The sequence below is a fragment of the Hyla sarda genome, chromosome 4 (genome assembly GCF_029499605.1).
Source record: "Hyla sarda isolate aHylSar1 chromosome 4, aHylSar1.hap1, whole genome shotgun sequence".
NCBI lineage: Eukaryota > Metazoa > Chordata > Amphibia > Anura > Hylidae > Hyla > Hyla sarda.
Window position 1 is genome coordinate 144,254,943 of NC_079192.1, and position 20,603 is coordinate 144,275,545.

Genomic DNA, 20,603 nt, shown 5'->3' on the forward strand with positions numbered 1-20,603 from the left:
GCTGCTCTATGACATTGTCTTTCTACCTTTAAGTCTTCTGAAATAAGGACTGTGTCAATTATTCTATATTTAGCCCTTGGGTTTTTATGCCCCAGGTGCATTATCTTGCACTTCTCCAGATTAAATTTGAGTTCTGACCATTCCTCTAGTCAGTGGCGCATCTGGGGGGTGGCTATAGGGCTGAAGCCGGAAGAAGCTCATTATCTTTGTGCGTGAAACCGCCGGCGGTCGCCTCTAAGCACCCCACGCTGAGAATGTCTGACAGTCTGACGGAGGACCTGTGAGAGGAGCCAGCTGTCTCGCACCATTGCGGTGAGTGCAGGAATGCCTTTTTTCTCCTTTATTGTGTACTTTAGAAATAGTTTAGCCATTTATAGTGAATTTTTACATAGCAATACATTTCATGGCCAGACCTCAGTATTGCAGTAAATTGGCATCATTACAGCAGTATGTTATCTTATGCTTCCTCTTCAGTGTTATACGTAGAGTGATACTAATAGGTATATTCAATTCTATGTCCAGTTCACACTGTGCGACAATGAAATTCCATAGGTGATGGTGTTATTCCACGTTTCACATTTCATTCACAATCTGCAGTGATTAGTACACGTGATGGCTAATTGATGATTCTAGCTCATCTCTATGTATAGTACTTCTTTACTGTAAAATATGAATGTCCATCCAACACTGTGACATGTATCTTAGATGGAAAAAGTCCAATCCTTATATTACCACACTCCGTAATATTGGCCTAGGAAGCAGAAGTAATGTCTATATTCGCTGAGGTGTACACTTAGCTGTTTATTCCTGTCGATGTAGTCAAATCCAGGTCAGTTAAATATGGTGCTTTTCATCTGATGCTTTTCTCATCTTATGCAGCGTCCATGGGGTCCAGGGTCCAACGATTTTCAGTAGTAAATATCATCAGGGACTTTTAATAGAACCCGTTCTCCTTATTGTCTTACAGTGCAGATAGCACCGTATGTGCGGCACTGATGATGGCCGTCAGGTGAGGTTTATTCACCCACAGTGAAACGCGTTTCATGGACTAGCCGCTTCCGCAGGCAATAGTCCATGAAATGCGACGCATTGTAGGTAAATAAACCTCACCTACCTTTTACCTGGTCTCAGCGCCTGATGTATCCCGTTTAAGTTTTGGAGGAATTTCGTCCATTATCTGTTGTCCGTCTTACTCATTTGGCTCATCATGTTGGGAGTATTAATTGCATCATAATTATTGTTATACAATCTGTCAGATAAGACATAAAAGCAGAGTGCTAATTCCCTATACTAAGACTCTTGTACACAACATATCACACAGATATATTATGTTTTCCTTAGGTCATAAATTCTGGTAGAAAAATAATAAAGTGCACTTAATTTACCCAGTGTTATCCTAAGCAGGAATCAGAATGTTCACCCGCTCTTGTGTCAGCGGAAGCAACTTCACAAATTATTATTGAGGTTAATGTTGCTGACTTTGTGGGATAAGTACAGCTACAGCATGAACTGCATCTCATTGAAAAATCTGTTGGTTCTTTCTTCCTGAAACCCCCTAGTCTTCCTTTGCTGCTGTTTCCTGTTACTCTTTCTTCTTGGTTTAAGAGATTGTGGTGACCACTGGTTGAATGGCGGGACCACGGGTGTTTCGGTGTGAGTGGTGGGAGCAGATGTTATTAACCCCGAGGGTCGGATGGTATTAACCCCAATGTTTTTGTGACGCCAGTGTGGTTTTCGGTTTCCAGAACACCACACGCCCGGATTCTCCGCTGAAGAATGAAGATCTTGCAGGGTATAGGATCTGGAGGTTCTGTAGCATGCATGTTGCCTATGCTGTCTTATAGTGGGGGCTATTACAACATTAAAGGGGTATTCCAGGCAAAAACTTTTTTTTATATATCAACTGGCTCCGGAAAGTTAAACAGATTTGTAAATTACTTCTATTAAAAAATCTTAATCCTTCCAATAGTTATTAGCTTCTGAAGTTTTCTGTCTAACTGCTCAATGATGATGTCACGTCCCGGGAGCTGTGCATGATGGGAGAATATCCACATAGGAGCTGGACAGCTCCTGGGACGTGAGTCATCAGAAAGCAGTTAGACAGAAAACAGCAACTCAACTTCAGAAGCTGATAACTATTGGAAGGATTAAAATTTTTTAATAGAAGTAATTTACAAATCTATTTAACTTTCCAGAGCCAGTTGATATATATATATATATATATATATATAAAAAAAAAAAAAGTTTTAGCCTGCAATACCCCTTTAAAAAGAGAGCAAGGAGGAATGTAAGAATTAAATGGGTGGAACATTTTTTGTTTTTAAACCAACTGGTGCCAGAAAGTTAAACAGATTTTTAAACTACTTTTATTTAAAAATCTTAATCCTTCCAGTCCTTATCAGCTGCGGTATACTACAGAGGAAGTTAAGGAGCCACCAAGCAGCATCGTGCCACCCACCACATGTGGTTAAGAATCTCCCGGTAGGAGAAATGATTAGAGCCAGGAGGAACAACTCCACACTGGAGCTGTTTGAAAAGGAGGCGGAGGATATATCAGTGAGGCTGAGTCAAAGAGGTTATCAGACTTGGTCATTGAACCGAGCCAAGGACATTGCTAGGAGAAAAAATAGGTCTGACTTGGTATATGGCATCAAAGAGCCATCATCCCAAGTTCCTAAAAATAATAGTGAAGCAAAACCCCTTGTTTTTTCCACAAATTATAGCCATGATTTCAAACCAATATGTAAAATAATTGAGAAATATTTACCAATGGTAGCTAACGATAGCCAATATATAAAAATTTTTGAACATGGGTATAAATTTGTGTCACGGAGGGCTAAAACCATTGGCCAATGTGTTTCCCCGAGCTTGTTCAGTTCTGGTGAGATTAAGAAACCCACCTGGCTCAATACCAAGGGCAATTTCAAATGTGGACATCTAAAGTGTATTTGTTGTAAAATCATGAAGAATTCCAAAACCTTTATGTCCACAGTAACTGGAGAAACATTTGGTATGTCAGAATATATTAATTGCAACACGAGTCATGTGGTTTATCTAATGACATGTAACATCTGCCAATTACAGTATGTGGGGTGCACCTCCAATCCCCTGAAGGCTAGGACCAGAAAACACCTGTCGGACATTCCCCATTTCCAGACCCGACATCTTTCCATGGTTAGTAAGCATTTTGCCGAAAAGCATGAGGGTGATTTTTCTGGTCTCAGCCTTCAGGGGATTGAGAGGGTCACCAATAATATTAGAGGAGGCAATATCAAACAAAAATTATTGGATAGAGAAGTCTTCTGGATCATTAAACTTCAAACCAGGTGTCCCCTTGGCTTAAATTTAAGACAAGATGTCATTCTCCATTATTGATCTGCTGTTGTTCCCGTATAAAATTATATATTTTTGGTTTTCCTTGGAGTTTGGGGGGAATTTTATTTTTATATAAATAAATTCTTTTTCCCACAATCATTTCCCGCACATATGATAATTAATAGCATATGCATAATTGAGTATCAAACAATATTTATACCACATGTGGGGATATTTTTGAGACAATTCAATTGTTCCATATTAGTCCGTATATCCATTTGCGATCCTACTATATAATTGGAATATAATAAATAAACAAATTTTTTTAAAAAATTTCTTTCATGTCCTATGGTAGTATATACAACCATATAGGTTACTTGAATTCATCCAGTTTCATATGATATTATATAGGGTAATATTTATATAGATTTTTCTATTGGAAATTCTCCCTCTTTTCCTTTTCCATTTTGGGATCGCACATGTATATATGTTATCTGACATTTTGTAATTTGTTCTTGTATTTTTAGTACTAACGTGTGTCTTTTTCTACATTATTACTTGTAACCCAAATGTTTTAATATGTTGACTACTGTTCACACTATATGTGCATTTTTACTTTATGTACTATACTTGCTGGATGGAGGTGAATAATGGGTTAAGCCCTGTGAATACTCCCATCGGGGCGGACCCCATTTTTCCACCCCCATATAAGCAAGCCACTTGCACTATTGTTTTGTATGACTAAGGCTGCTGAGTGCGGCTGAAACGCGTCACCTTGTCATCACCCACAGTTACCGCTGAATAAATATCGTATTGCTTGACATCCTGCTCTGGACAACTCCATTTCTTTCCACTATTATATGGACTGAGGTCCGGTCCGGTCCGTGAGCGGGAGGGGCGATCGAGTGAGCTGTGCCGCACCTGTTGCACCTACAGAGGAAGTTGTATAGTTCTTTTCAGTCTGACCCGAATGATCTCTGCTGACACCTCTGTCCATGTCAGGAACTGTCCAGAGCAGGAGAGTTTTACTATGGGGATTTGTTTCTGCTCTGGACAGTTCCTGACATGGACATAGGTGTCAGCAGAGAGCACTTGGGTCAGACTGAAAAGAACTATACAACTTCCTCTGTAGTAAAGAGCAGCTGATAAGTACTGGAAGGATAAAGATTTTTAAATTGAAGTAATTTACAAATCTGTTTAACTTTCTGTCACCAGTTGATAATAATTTTAAAAAATTATTTTCCACTGGAGTGCCCCTTTAAATGGGTATTCCCAAGTCAGACATTAAAGGGAATCTATCAGCTCTTTTTGCTGCTGCAGAAACTGTTAACTGTAAACTTTACCTTTCCTGGAGCTGATGGTGGTTTCCAAACGTATAAAATTTCCTTTTTATTTCTCAGCCAAGAGTCAAAAAGACAGGCTCAAGTGTCAAAGCCTGGCATGTCTCCTTGCTTGCCATTACCTCTAGATAAGTACAAAAAAAACTGAAATGCCGCACTGCGTTTTGTGGGTAAAAAAAAAAAAAATGTTGTGGCCAGATATTAGCTGCAAGTCAATAGTGATTTATGAAACACCAAACCCTTTTAGCATTTTTATTTTTTCACTCCTCTTTTTCACTCTGTGTTTTTTCACTGTTTTTGGGCTCAATGTGGGATTATTGAAATTGCAGCATGTTAAGACTATGGCATTTTTTTCTATTAAATCTTGTTGTTTCCCCTTTATAGAATCCATTAAAAATGCATGCTGGGAGTTGTAGTTTTGCAACATCTGGAGGTCCGCAGGTTGAAGACCACTACTGGGTTCAAAATCTTTATTTTTTTTAGATTTTGCACCTATAAATTGGGTGCGTCTTATAGGACGAAAAATACGGTAGGTGCACAAGTTTGTAATATACCTTTTCTGCAGTGCTCGCATTAGATGGAAGTCAGAAATTACTGTGCACTTTTTAGCTTGTCATCTGTAACTGCTGCCATGTTACAAACACTACATTACCAGAGGGGGCAGAGTTTGTGCCGCCTCCCTGGGTGGTGTTGTCTCCACTTCAGTGGGTGGTGAATGGGCTTTCCCTCTCCAGTGACGTATGCAGCGTTCATTGCACATGCTGGGGTAATGCAAGGAAGCTGTACCATCTGAGGGTCAGGAAGATAAAGGTATAAAGGAAGGATAGTATCCTAAAAACATAACAGGTTTTGTTGAAAATCTTACTGTAGGTTAATGAGGACCCTTTTCATTGCATATGTTTAAAAATGACTCATTGGAAATGTTGTACTCAGTAATGTTTGTCCTACAGTCAAGGATAAGAGAATTCAAAAAGTTAGTAATTAGATTATTAGTTGTTTAAATATTGTTTAAAGGAGTTGTACAGGACTTCTTCTGTATTTAAATGGGGTAAAATATATATTTTTTAATTGCATACATGTTTCCACAATACTCTGCTTATACTTTTCCTGCTGCTCAGCACAACCTTGTTCACACAAGAAATTGCCCACTCAGCACCGGCATTTCCTTGTTACCAAGACTAAGAAAACTGAGCAGCCAGACACAGTCCCATCATAACAGAAGAGTATGCATTTTTTTTAATTAGTTTTTAGCCCATTTAAATGTAAAAATGACTCCCTTTTATGAATAGAGGAATCAAATATTGCACTAAAGGAACAGTTGGCCTATGAAGAGCAATGTCTGAAGTTATTAGCCTCAACCCCTTTCTATATACAATACATTTTGGAAGTTTTCAGACCTACTTTTTTCCTATTTTGTTATGTGGAGATCTTGTGCCAAAAAAAATAATCGAGTTTTTCCCATCATTCTGCACATCCATAATAACATAGTGAAAACAGAATTTTATACATTTTTGCATGTATACGAAATATTGGTTATGAAATTTGGCTCTGGGGGGGCCTCTCATTTATCTTTACCATCTTGAAGATGTTTCTATGCCTTGATTGGTGTCACCTGTAATAAATCCATTTTGGAAAGACACAGCCCTGTCTATATAAGGTCTCACTGCTGATGATGCATATCAGAGCAAACGCCAAGGGGGGAAAAACTGCCTGTAGAGTTCAGAGGCACAGATCTGGAAAAGGACCCCCAAAAATATTTCAGCTGGAATTTGAGAGCACAGTGGCCTTAATAATTCCTACCTGAAAGTATCATGAATGGAGGGCAGGGAGAAGTGAGCCCTAAAGCTGTCCCTAAAAACCACTCTCCCTGCCTACTTGCCCATCCACCCTAAACAACAGATCGACAATTTGGAGCCAGTCCCTTCCTTGCGCTAAAGTGGATAGGCGTTGACGTCAACAGAACAAGCAGAACTGTACTAAGTCTGGGAACCAATCAGGCATATAAGGGGAATACAATAACCCACAAACAGATATATAAATAGAAACAAGGCAGGATATAGCATACTAACATACAGTTCAGAAACCGGAATCAAGATTTATGGAAGATATAATAATATGAACAAGACTAGATATTAGTTTGGTGGCCCAGTACAGGAGGTGCTCCTGCTGTCCTGTCAGGCAGCTTTCTTCAGTGTCCCCAAGGTCCCCTGCACTTGTTTCCTCATTGTAAATATGTTTTACCATGTAAAGTTTTATAAAATGTAATGTTGCTTTAAGAGTTATACCATGTGATTGTTACCCAGGAGGTACCAGTGACCAGGTGATCCCAAGAGTGACATGTGGGCTCCCTGCTAGTCTCCCCCATATAAGCCCTGGGTGGGGCTAGCTTCTTTCTCTTTTGAGCTCTGCTCTTGCTTTATGCTGAGGTCCAGTGCAGTCGTGCCTAGTGTGTGTGACCAGAGTGTTGAAGGCCTCAAAGTCAAGTTCTGCAGCCACCATCAAGTCAAGTAAGCTAAAGTCACAGCATTATGAGTCAAGTCAAGTCAGTCCCTGTCATCTGTCAAGTCAGCATGGTCTGCATTCAATTGTCCAGTCCTACTTTAAGTACCAGCAAGACCTTAAGGTCTCTGCATCACTGGTCCCCTCCTTGGGCCCTGGCTGAACTGTATAGACTTTACCAACTGTCTACCCTCATTAAAGCTACCGTTGTCCGTAACTTGGTGTCGGAGTCTTTATTGCGCTGTGCCTAGCCCAGGATCCAGTGGTATACCTTTGGATGGTTACAGGCTAAACCACGCCCTGGTGTCACGAAGACAAGGGGTTGATGCCATCTGCCCCTAGGGTAATAACATCTGCCCTGCACCACACACCCCGCCACCACAGGAGAATAAGTTTACAGCAGACAAAACCAGGAGATGCAGGGGATGAACAGGTTAACTGAATGTCAGAACACTGAACAGGTCAAGAAATCAAGAGCACTGTTCACACTGGACTCAGAACAAGAAACACACTAGACACCCCACTTCAAGCTTTGAGGGACATCATTACCAAAGCCAAATAGGCTCCTAGCCAGTGGGCACTCTCCACCGAGTGATCAGGATACTGGCCTAGGAGGAAACAAAAATCCTAAATACAAGCAAACACTGGTACAGACAAAAGAATCACTGACTCCTAGATAGACGGATTCGCACAAGGCTCAGAACAGGATTCGATCCTCAGAGTAGCAGGATCAAACAAGATCAAAACAGGACTGACAAAATGCACAGTGTGAATACAGACTAAGGCAACACAAAGCAAATGCAGAACGAACATGCAAGAATACTAAAACCCGACAAATGTACTAAAAAAAAAGCAGGCTAAAATCTATATATCAAACAGGACAGATAACCATGGTTAAAACTCATGATATGTGCACAGACAAACATAGTGAACAACATGCCAACATAAACAGAGTACAGGTCTAATAACCAGCACAGAACAGCACCTGAAGAGGTCTTCTATATCCTCCCAGTGCTGAAGTCAGGATGGTAAACTCTTCCCATCCCAGGGAGAATTAACACAGCAGTAGCAGTGTCACTCGGCAGTCCATCTGTCACTGCTGTTGGCGCATCCGCAGTGTGAAATACGTTGTGGATGCAGCCTGTGTGACCATTCCCATATGGATAGGGTATAAATTATATTTCACTACAGAACTCCTTTAATGGTTTTTCAGGAGCCTGGGAAATTTGAGTTACAGTGTTTTCTTATAAATTGTATTATAGATCAATAGATACTTTATACTAAGTATAAATCCTTGTTATAGTAATGTTAATGAGGAATACACTTGAAGGGTTTATTTTTAGAGTAGTAAGCAGATGTGCTTTCTTTAATAATAAGAGTTTAATCACCGGCGTCCCTGCAAGTTGGCATTCTCCCAAACAGTTATACAGTCAGAGCTCCTCTTGTCCCGGCCTTCACTGGAGCAGTCATATGTACAGCAAGCTTTGGCTTGTTGCTTGTGGCTCTCTGCATCCTAGGGTTAGCAGCCAGTGATGATAACTGCTTACTCTCTGCACTACTTATATTACCAGAGGTGAATTTAGTTTTTGGAATATGTAAGGCTGTGTTCACACTGTTTGAGCTTCTTCATTTTTTATGTGTTTTTCCCAATAAAACTTATGGGAAAACTACATCAAAAATGTGGAAAAACCGCACAGTGTAAACATAGCCTGTGCAGAATAACATATGGAATCCTATCTTAGTGAAGGTGTGGAGGAGCAAAGGGCATTAAGACACAAAATAAACTCAACCACAACAAGAATTTCCAAAGCATTACTCGGTAAAAATGCAGAGACACCATTACTTATATGTGAAGCTTCAAAGCCATTAGAACTCCACTGGGCATTCTGGTATTTAATGCCAAGCATAACTACAAAGTTACATGAAAATGACTATAGTGCAGCCCTAAGCATCATTTTTCTAAAAATCAGCCTGTAAACACCTGATTGCAGAGGCCTTTGCCCCTACTCCAGCCACATGTAACTGGGTGATAGGAGGCAGAGCCTCCTACTCCGTCTTCTAGGTAAGGACAAAACTCAGCGCCATTACATTTTATGCTGGCTACGGTTACCTAGGAGACCAAGCGGGAGGCTCCATCTCCTACCACATGGGGACAAAGACAGCTCTGCTCAGGTATTAAGAGGACAAATTAATAATGCATGTGATCTAGAAAAATTACCTAGTGCACAGGGTAATTTTTCATGTAATTATGATTCAAGCCCCCCCCCCCCCCCCAGGAAAAGGAAACACTCACTAATAAAAGATTACATGACATTGAATAAGAAACAGACAGGAAGACAAGACAATATGAAGCACATGGGCAGAGCCCAGACAAGACATTCTGTGATCTGCATTTGATTGATAAATACTGAATACTTATATAGGCTAGCAATTGGAAAACTCAATCCAAGTATTAAAAGGGGTACTCTGCCCCTAGACATCTTATCGCCTATCCAAAGGATAAGGGAAAAGATGTCTGATCTTGGGGTCTCGCCACTGAGGACCCCCACAATCTCCCTGCTGCACCCAGCGTTTGTTTAGAGCGTCAGTTGCAGCGCCTGAGGCTCGTGACGTCACGGCCGTGTCCCCTCAATGCAAGTCTATGGGAGGGGGTATAATGGCCATCACTCCCCCTCCTATAGACTTGCATTGAGGGGGCGTGGCCGGGAGGTCAAGAGTGGAACGTGACCATAACATCACAAACCTCTGCCCCGCATTGCCAGTTATCTGGCATGGGGCAAAGTTTTCTCCGTGCGTCGGATGTCTGGGGTGTCGCAGCTAAGATCGTGGGGGTCCCCAGTGGCAGGACCCCCACGATCAGACATCTTATCCAAAGGATAGGGGATAAGATGTCTAGGGGCGGAGTACCCCTTTAAGGCCTAAGCAATCCCATGTCGACATTAGATAAAGAGTCCTGTCTGTCTATCTCTGTAGAAAGAGTGCTCTTTTCTAATTTATGGGTCTTGGCTTCAGGTATCACTGTTGTATAATAATAGATGACAGATGAATGGGCTCACGGAGAGGAGGAGCCCTTGTGGCAAGCAATTCTGAGTTCTGCTGATGGGCTTCCTTTAGGAACAAAACTTGTACATCATTGTGTATGTGTCATCTAGGTGCAATACACAGGATACTTTTTGCTGGACTTGCACTTTATAAACCAGGTTTTCTATTTTTTGTATTTTAGAAACATTGCCTTGTATGGAAGAACAGCTCAAGGAATGTTGATTTATTGTCTCAAGGATCTTGTGATAAAACCAACAGAACTGGAAAATCTGTTTTTATTTTAAAGCCAGTGGAATGCATTTGAGAACGGGATGTTATTCCTTCAGTTCCACTTTCACAGGACTGAGATATTAAAGCTTTGTCTTACAAATCCATTACCTGTCCCACTATTATTAAAAACAGTTATGTGCCAAAAGAGGTCTTCCCATGATTTATATTTATAATTTATGTATGTGATATGTTATAAATTACTCGAGTGGGGCCTCCACTGATCACTAGAACAACGGTCCTTAGCAGTGTTACATTATAATATGAAATTGTTGGGGCAGCCATCCGGTGCCAATGGCCACCTGAACTCCCCATATTCTGTTGCGGACCCTGCTCTGAGATTCTAGAGCTACATGCCCCAAATCCCTGAACAGGCACCTCTTTCTGTTGACAGAGTGGTTAGCCATAAGCTCCCCGCTCTGTCACTCTTTCTAGTAGCCGTAGGCTGTGTTAGGCCTGTGGCTTGCTAGGGATCAGTTGTAGCCGGTAACATTGTAGCCCAATGCACACAGAAGCTGAGAGAGATAAGTTTAAGAAGATGGAAGAAGTTACCAGGCCATCTGGCCAGAAGGAGAAGAAAACACCAATCAGAGAAGACGTCCCCTGTGAGTCACTGGATGTAACTGCACTGCAATCACTATATAGTCATTGTATGGAGTAACGTTGGTCTGTGTATAGTGTTTTCCACATTGTAGCAGTAATTATTTACTCATTAGGGGGTGGTAATATGTGTTAGTGGTTCAGCCGTAGTATTTGTATTATAGCAGTACTTGTACCATAATAATACAGTAATAGTATTAAATATAGTAATATGGTAGTATTTGTAATATTGGTCTTGGTGATACTGGTTTTTTTTTTAGTATCAGTATATGTCATTCATGTGGTAATAATATTTGGTCATGGTGCAAACTTGCTGTAGAACATGTTAAGTGTATCTGCTCTTGTATACACAGACCCTTAAAGTGGAGGTTTATGGGATTATCTGCTTTGTTGCAGAAAATGCAGCAAATGTCCTAAAATAAAGGAAAAAAGTAATAACATGCTGTAGAGGTCGTTGCACGCAGCAACCGATAACAACAATGAACAGTCAAATGCTTTAGCGGTCATGTCAGTAAGAATGGCACATCAGCGCTGAGGGAGGTCATCATGGCTTACAGTTGTAAACAAAGACTGGACGATCACCAGAGCATCGGTATTAGAATATTGCACAAAGGAGGTAATTAACATATTAATGAGTAATAAATCATTTTAATCCAGTTCACCTCCATTATAACCCTATGTATTGGGTTCAGTGTGGATAAAACAGATGTCACGTCAATGCTTAAAGTGAAAGTGGTCAGATGTGCAAAAAACGCTCTGGTCCTACAGTGAAAAATGGCCTGGTCCTTAAGGGGTTAAGGTGTAAATATCCAAAATGGTGTCACATGTTGGGGGGGTCCATTGTTCTGGCACTATGGGGGCTTTGCAAACACACGTGGCCTTCAATTCCGGACACATTTTCTCTTCAAAATCCCAATGGCGCTCCTTCTCTTCTGAGCATTGTAGTTCGCCCGCCGAGCACTTTACATCCACATATGGGGTATGTTCTTACTCAGAAGAAATGGGGTTACAAATTTTGGGGGCCTTTTTCCTATTATCCCTTGTGAAAATGAAACATTTAGGCCAGCATTTTAGTGAAAAATATTTTTTTTTATTTTCCCATCCAAATTAAAAAAAATTTACACTAACAGGCTGGTGTAGACCCCAACTTTTCCTTTTCATAAGGGGTAAAAGGAGAAAAAGACCCCCAAAATTTGAAGTGTAATTTCTCCCGAGTACGGAAATACCCCATATATGGCCCTAAACTGTTTCCTTGAAATACGACAGGGCTCTGAAGTGAGAGAGCGCCATACACATTTGAGGACTAAATTAGGGATTGCATAGCGGTGGACATAGGGGTATTCTACGCCAGTGATTCCCAAACAGGGTGCCTCCAGCTGTTGCTAAACTGTAGCCCTCCAGTTGTTGCAAAACTGCAATTCCCAGCATGCCCAAACAGCAAACAGCTGTCTGGGCATGCAGGTAGTTGTAGTTTTGCAACATCTGGAGGGCTAAAGTTTAGAGACCACTGTATAGTGGTCTTAAACTGTAGCCCTCCAGCTGTTGCTAGGCAACTCGCCAGGTTCCGTAGGATTCAGGCAGCCTCATCACCGTCCTTTGCTGCCCCCGATCGCCGCCCGCTGCCGCCGCCGATGGGTAAGTGGAACTTCAGTGCCAGTCCTCGTCGGTTTCCCCGTTCTGCCCGGCCTACTGAGGGTGGGCAGAACGGGGAAACCGAAAGTTAACCCCCCACCTCCGGTCTGTTATTGGTCTTCGCTTCTAGACGACCAATAGCAGGGATAGGAGGGGGGCACCCCTGCCACCTCACTCCTATCCCTTCAGGGGGATCGGAGGTGTCTTGGACAACCCCGATCCCCCTTATTTTCCGGGTCACCGGAGACCCGTATGACCCGAAATTGCTGCAAATCGACAATGTGAAATCACCGGTCACTGATGACCCCCCCCCTGGGCATTTGCGCGGGGTGCCTGCTGATCAATATCATCAGTCACCCCGGTCCGGTCCCCCCAGCACGTGGCGGGGACCGAAATTCCCACGGGCGTACAGGTACACCCTGGGTCCTTAAGTACCAGGGTGTCAAGGCGTACCTGTACACCATGGGTCCTTAACAGGTTAACTAGAATGATTATAGATAAGTTGAGGGGGCAGGAGGGGGGTACAAGTTTTATGAACAGTCCAGGGCCTATGCTGCAGTTAATTGGCTGCTGGACATGAGTACTGGAAACCGGCTATTTAATCCGAACACTATTGAAGGTGCATATGCACCTCTGCATATGACAAAAACAAGCAAATTACAGTAAATTATGATCCTAGAAAGCTAAAATGTGTCTTCTTTATTCATAATGGCATATTTAACTTTTTTTAAGATGATGACAGGGGTGAAGTAACAGCTGCAGAGCCCTGTTTCCTCTTTTCCTTTGTCAACACAGTGTTAATCCACTTTGCCCTGAACAGCTGAGAAAGACTTTTGGAATAAACATGGTGCTAGAGGCAACACATACGCTTGCACTGTATTTATAAAACATCTCATCCTCAGGTATTGCTAGGGTTCCTTCTAGGAACCCTATTGACATAGCATATGTGTCACGCATGGGCAGGGAAGGAGTGCACACTATTCTCGCGCACTCCCCTATCCCTGCCTACTTACTTACCCGCCCTAAGCGACAGGTCCGTAACCACGGTGACAGTCCCTCCCTAGACAAGTGAAGGGCGTAACTGTCAAAATAATAAAATACAATAATACAGACACAGGTCAAGGTATAGTTGGGGCAGACAGACTAAAACTAACACACTTACACAAAAAAAGTCAATGTCCACTATCCATGTGAAAACCAGGAGTTGTCAAAGTACAAAATCGCTAATACTAGAGAGAAGTTGAGAAAATAAGCCAAAAGTCACAGATGCCGGGTAATCAAGAATAAACAGGGTAAATCGCTAGATACTAGAGTTGGACTCTTTCACAGGCATTGATTGAGAGCAAACTGCCTAGTTAAACCCTGCAGGTGCTCTCATCAAAAGGTCAGCTGACCAGCCAGACAGCAAAGAGTAACCCGGCAACAAAAACAAACAAATAACCTGTCAGAACCTTTTAACCCTATAGGTTATGACAGTACCCCCCTTAAATTTGGGTTTAGGTTTGTCCGGATGAGAATCGTGGAACCTTTTACCAAAGTGGAAGCATGAATAGAAGAGGCTGTAACCCACGACCTCTCCTCCGGACCAGAACCTTTCCAGTGAACCAAATTTTGTACCCTTCGACTGTCCAGTATTTTGGAGACCTCATACTCCATCGATCTCAACTGGAGGAGGTGGCACCAAGATTGGAGACTGACTAGGAACATACAGTTTTAACAAAGAGCAGTGGAACACATTAGGAACTTTAAATGAAGAAGGTAATTTTAATCTGTAACAGGCAGGATTAATAACTTCAATTACCTCATAAGGTCCAAAGAACCTAGAAGCCAACATTTTAGATGGAACCTTGAGGCGAAGATTTTTTGTAGATAACCACACTTTATCACCAACTTTAAATTTTATGCCACAAGTATCTCTCTTGGGGGCAGATTTTCTTTGTAGTTCTTGGGCATTTCTCAGGTTCTTCTGAACCTGGGCCCAAGCTGTGCACAGTTTACTCATGGTAGTCTCGACTTCAGGGTTATCATTATCAGTATTGGTACAGGAAGAAAACCATGGATTAAATCAATAAACACGAAAGAACGGTGACATATACACATAGGACATGATAAAAACATGGTAGGGGAACATCACAACACATTGCTATATATATACTAGTAAACCATTATAAACAAAACAAGATCTGTTGCACACTGCCCGGTGTGAGAGTATGAAATAGAAACTAATTACAGGGACATCCCAAAATGGCTGCTAAATAGGTATAGAAGTACTGGCCCAGTACTTCTACAGTTGTGCAATTGAAATTTATTGCATAATATCCAAAGGAGAAAATATAAAAGGGTAACTATATGTGGTGTGAGGCTGAACATTTTTTTTTATCTCCATGGGTGCCATACCAACAAAGTCACTTCCTCCCCTCACCTTCAGACGTCTTTCGCCTAGCTTTATTTAGGAGCGATTTTTTGTAGGCAGGGAGCCACTCTTGGTGGTGGCAGCAGATAGCAGGAATGTTATCCTAATTTCTTTGTGTGAAATAAAAGTATATAAAGTAGAACATGATGTTAAAGGGTACTCCGTTGGAAACATCTTATCCCCTATCCAAAGGACCCCAGATGCAAGAACCTTGCGATCTCTGTGACGGCAGCGGCGGCATCCGGAACACGGAAGCTTGCAGCTTCCGCGTTTGTGATGTCACGCCCCGCCCCCCTCCATTTATGTCTATGGTAGGGGGCATGGCGGCCGGTACATAGCCGTCACGCCTCCTCTGATAGACGTGAATGGAGGGGGAGTGGCGGCTTGCATCGCCAGTCATTGGGCACGGAGTGGAGTTCGCTCTGTGCACTGAAGGACTGGGTGCCACAGCGGAGATTGCGGGAATCCCTAGCGGACCCCCACAATCTAACATCTTATCCCCTATCCTTTAGGGAATAAGATGTTTTCAGCGGAGTACCCCTTTAAGAAAGAAAATGTAAAATGAAGCTAGTGGTACACCTTAATCCTTCACTGTGTGCCATATAATCCTACAACAGATAATACCGTCAACCCCTTTAGTATTAACCAGCTGTAGATCTCCACGAATAGTATTAGTAAAATTAGTAGGGGAAGTATTTAATCATGTCCATTGGGAGCACAGGATTGCATGGTAGCACTCATCAAGGTACCTGCACATTTTGTGGCTCAGCAAGACCTGTGTAAAGTTTAGGGAATAACTTTCATAAAAGCAACATTGCTGAGATCTCTTTACTTCTTGCAAAATAAAGAAAACATGTCAGAAAAGAGATATAATCTGCTTCATTTCACAAGAAAGCAGCCATTTACCCTAACGACAGCTGGTTAGGGTAAATGGTGTTTACATGCACATCCAAACAATCCCTCCTCTTCTTTGGTGACATCATTTCATCCAACCAGGTTTACAAGATCAAAGCAGAAGATTAAAATTCCCCGAAGTATTTCAAACACAAGAGTCAGAGAAGAAACAAAACTTAATAGATGGCTTTGCCTTTATGCTCGTGAACTTGGAGGATTCTGACTTTGTGTTCCACTCCTCGCTTTGTTATTTACTTCAACAGATGTGACTTTTTTTTTGTGTAAGAGACTATAGGAATTCTTTTTCGTTCCAGCAGTTCATGTGACTATTATATCATAATCAACTGATGTGGGCTATCCATTTCCATGGGGGTTTTTTTCCCCCTTCAAGGATTGCTTTCCCAGTCTGCAACTAAGTTAATTTGACTTGTTTTTCTTCTTATATTTGTAAAAAAGAAAATGAAAGTTTTACAGTTAAGGATTACGTTTAAATGATATTTAAAGGCAAACTGTCATATATGCCATATGTTAACATACTGAGTAAATATAGAATGCTTTACGTCAGTAGGTTTTAAAGTAAGGTAATGGCTGTATAGGGCTTTTGCCTCTGAATCCATGCATACCTCTCATTAGTTAACCGACCCTTCAAATATCAGACTTAGAAAAAACATGCAAATTAGGCTTTAAATGGGCACTCTCATTAAAACAAATTTTTGCTATTGCACTCCTTATGGTAAATAAAAAAGATTTCTAATATACTTTGGTTAAAAAAAATTAAGTTTTCTATGTTTTATTTGTGCTTAACCCCTTAAGGATGCAGGGTTTTTCCGTTTTTGCATTTTCATTTTTTCATCATCGCCTTCTAAAAATCATAACACTTTCAATTTTACACATAAAATTCCATATGATGGCTTATTTTTTGCAACACCAATTCTACTTTGCAGTGATATTAGTCATTTTACCAAAAAATCCACAGCGAAACGGAAAACAAATTCATTGTGCGACAAAATTGAAGAAACAATTTTATTTTGTAACTTTTGGGGGCTTCCGTTTCTACGCAGTGCATTTTTTGGTAAAAATGACACCTTAACTTTATTCTGTAGGTCCATGCGGTTAAAATGATACCCTACTTATATAGGTTGGATTTTGTTGTACTTCGGAAAAAAATCATAACTACATGTAGGAAAATTTATACGTTAAAAATTCTCATCTTCAAACCCCTATAACTTTTTTTTATTTTTTTCACGTATGGGGTGGTATGAGGGCTCATTTTTTGCGCCGCATTCTGAAGTTTGTATCGGTTTCATTTTTGTATTGATTGGACTTTTTGATTGCTTTTTATTCATTTTTTCATGATATAAAAAGTGACCCAAAATACGCTGGTTGGACTTTGGAATTTTTTTGCACGTACTCAATTGACCAAGCAGTTTAATTAATTATATATTTTTTATAGTTTGGACATTTCCGCACGCGGCAATACCACATATGTTTATTTTTATTCACACAGTTTTTTTTTATGGGAAAAGGGGGGTGATTCAAACTTTTATTAGGGAAGGGGTTAAATGACCTTTGTTAACTTTTTTTTTTTCACTTTTTTTTTGCAGTGCTATAGCTCCCATAGGGAGCTATAGCACTGCACACACTGATCTTTTACTCTGATCCCTGCAAAGCCATAGCTTTGCATGGATCAGCGAGATAGGGGCTCAATTGCTCAAGTCTGTAGCTCAGGCTTGGAGCAATCAAACGCCGATCGGACGTGACGGAGCAAAGTCAGGTCTCTGCTCGCGATTTTATTGCGATTTTATTGCGATGTCCCGATCAGCCCGACTGAGCTGCCGGGAAGCGTTTACTTTCACTTTCAGACTGGGGGTCAACTCGATCGCCACATCTGAAGGGTTAATAGCGTGCGGCACAATGAACTGTGCTGCACGCTATTAGCCCAGGCTCCCGGCTATCATTAGCAGCCAGGACCGACCCAGTATGAACACCGGGACCGGGTGTAGGGCGTACAGGTACGCCCTACGTCCTTAACAGGTAAAAAAGCTCAAGAGCAGATTTTCCCCATCTTATACACAGACTTAGGACCGAGGTCCAAACACAGAAAGTGCAGCCTGGAGTGCTGAGGTGGTGGTGGGGGGGGGGGGGTGTCCAACCAACAGCATATGGCAGTTAAGTGTGAGAGGAGCTATGATTGGATGAGGCTGGACACACCCCCTCAGCACTTCAGGCTGCACTTTCTGTGTTTGGACCTCGGTCATAAGTCTGTGTATAAGATGGGGGGAAATGTGCTCTTGAGCTTTTTTAAGCACAAATAAAACATAGAAAACTTCATTCTTTTAAACAAAGTATATTAGAAATATTTTTTATTTACCATAAGGAGTGCAATAGCAAAAATGTATTTTAATGAGAGTTACCCTTTAAAGCCCACTGGGCATTCTACTCTGCTTCTTGAGCTCAGCACAGTTCAGCCCCTTCCCCAGTAAATCCCTCCCCTCCATTTGTGAAAAATCACACTTACCGTTGTAAACTTCCCACCAAGCCGTTTGACAATGGTCTTATAGCCCATTTCAGTCTTGTGTAGTTCTACAGTCTTGTCCCCGGCATCCTTGGACAGTTTTTTGGTCTGGGTCATGATGGAGAGCTTGGAATCTGATTGCTTCTGTGGACAGGTCTTTAATACAGGTAACAAGCTGAGCCTCTCTGCCTTTTGGCTAAGATCAAGTGTAGTATCTGTTCTTATCAGGCAGTCCGCTGATAGGAATGGATGGCTGCATGGAGGAACAGGGGTACTGGGGCGTTCCGGGGCTGGTGCCACAGAACCAGCTCAACGGCTGCTCTGATGTGCTCTGTTTCCTCCAGGTGTGGTCATGAGGTTAGGGGGTGTAGAGCCGAGGTGCATTTGTGCCCCGGGGACTGGTGACCCTGAGGTGCCTAAACTCACTGGATGGACTCCCCACTGAGTGGAAGCACTGCACCATTAACTCTACACCTTTGGCCCTCACCCTTGGTATCCCGGCCCTCAGTCAAGGATCAGGGAAATTTTTATAGATTCGGGCGGATGACCACTCATTCACTTATTTATTTATTTTTTTTGTTTGTCACTGTGCCACTTTTACGTGTTTGTTTTGTACACAGGATTTGTCAGGGTGTGGTAGCCCTTCTGGGTGTCCCTCCTAGTGGTCTAGGGGAGGTGGTGTGGCCATCTGGTTCCACACCTCCCTACAACCTTTGGGCATTTTGGCTTCGGTCGAGATGCCATCAGTAAACGGCTCCTTGGCTGATACCTTGGTTAACGCCTAGGATGAAGCCAGGTGCATTTGTGGCCCCTTAGTAGCTTCGGCGAAAAGGGGCATCGAATCTGGATCCTTGCAAGTGCCTTTTGGTCCAGAGGGGAAGGGTAAGTTTGTTGGGGGCCTCTCTCCCTTTGGAGAAGGGCTGAGCGATAGACCGCATCCTTTTGTGCACATTTTTTTAGTGTGACACATTTGCACTTTTTCTTGCACATTGGGTGATAGAGAGCACTTGCCTCAAAAAACAACAAGCTGAGATAAGAAGCTTTCCCTTTAAGAGTGTGCTCCTAATCTCAGCTCATTAACGGTATAAAAGACACTTGTGAAACAGAAATGTTGTTGATTGATGGGGCATAACATTTTTATTTCAAATGTTTCAAAGTTGATCGCCGCGTCTAAAGTGAAAGTAAAAGCTTCCCATCAGCTCTGTTGGGCTGATCGGGACCATAGCAGTAAAATCGCGATGTCCCGATCAGCTAGAATGCAACAGCAGGGTGCCTTACCTGCCTCCTGCGCGTTCAATCGGCGATTGATTGCTCCAAGCCTGAAATCCAGGCTTGAGTAATCAACCGCAGATAACACTGATCCCTGCCATTGCAATGTAATGGCAGTGATCAGTGTATTGAATCAATGTACTGCATGTTATAACATTGCAAAAAACATTGCAAAAAAACATTGCAAAATAAAAAGTGAAAAAAAAGTTAATAAAGATCATTGAACCCCTTCCCTAATAAAAGTTTGAAGCACCCCCCCTTTCCCAATTAAAAAAAACTGTGTAAATAATAATAAAAATAAACATATGTGGTCTTGCCGCGTGCGTAAATGTCCGAACTATAAAAATATATAATTAATTAAACCACATGGTCAATGACCAAAAAATTCTCAAAAGTCCCAAATAGCGTATTTTTGGTCACTTTTTATACAAAAAAAAAAGAATAAAAAGCGATCAAAAGGTCCAATGAAAACAAAAATGGTACCGATAAAAACTTTAGATCACGGCGCAAAAAATTAGCCCTCATACCACCCCGTACATGGAAAAATAAAAAAGTTATAAGGGTCAGAATAGGACAATTTTAAACATATACATTTTCCCGCATGTGGCTAGGATTATTTTCTGAAGTAATACAAAATCAAACCTATATAAGTAGGATATCATTTTAACCATATAGACCTACAGAATAAAGATAATGTGTCATTTTTACCAAAAAATTTACTGTTCAGAAACGGTAGCCCCCAAAAGTTACAAAATGGCGTTTTTTCTTCCCTTTTGTCGCACAATGATTTTTTTTTTCCGTTTCACCTTAGATTTGG

At 41.6% G+C, this 20,603-nt stretch overlaps 1 pseudogene; it reads left to right on the forward strand.

Annotated features, from left to right (window-relative positions):
- The first annotated feature begins 18,693 nt into the window (after positions 1-18,693).
- LOC130267914 (U2 spliceosomal RNA) lies at positions 18,694-18,827 on the forward strand (annotated as a pseudogene).
- The last annotated feature ends 1,776 nt before the right edge of the window (positions 18,828-20,603 follow it).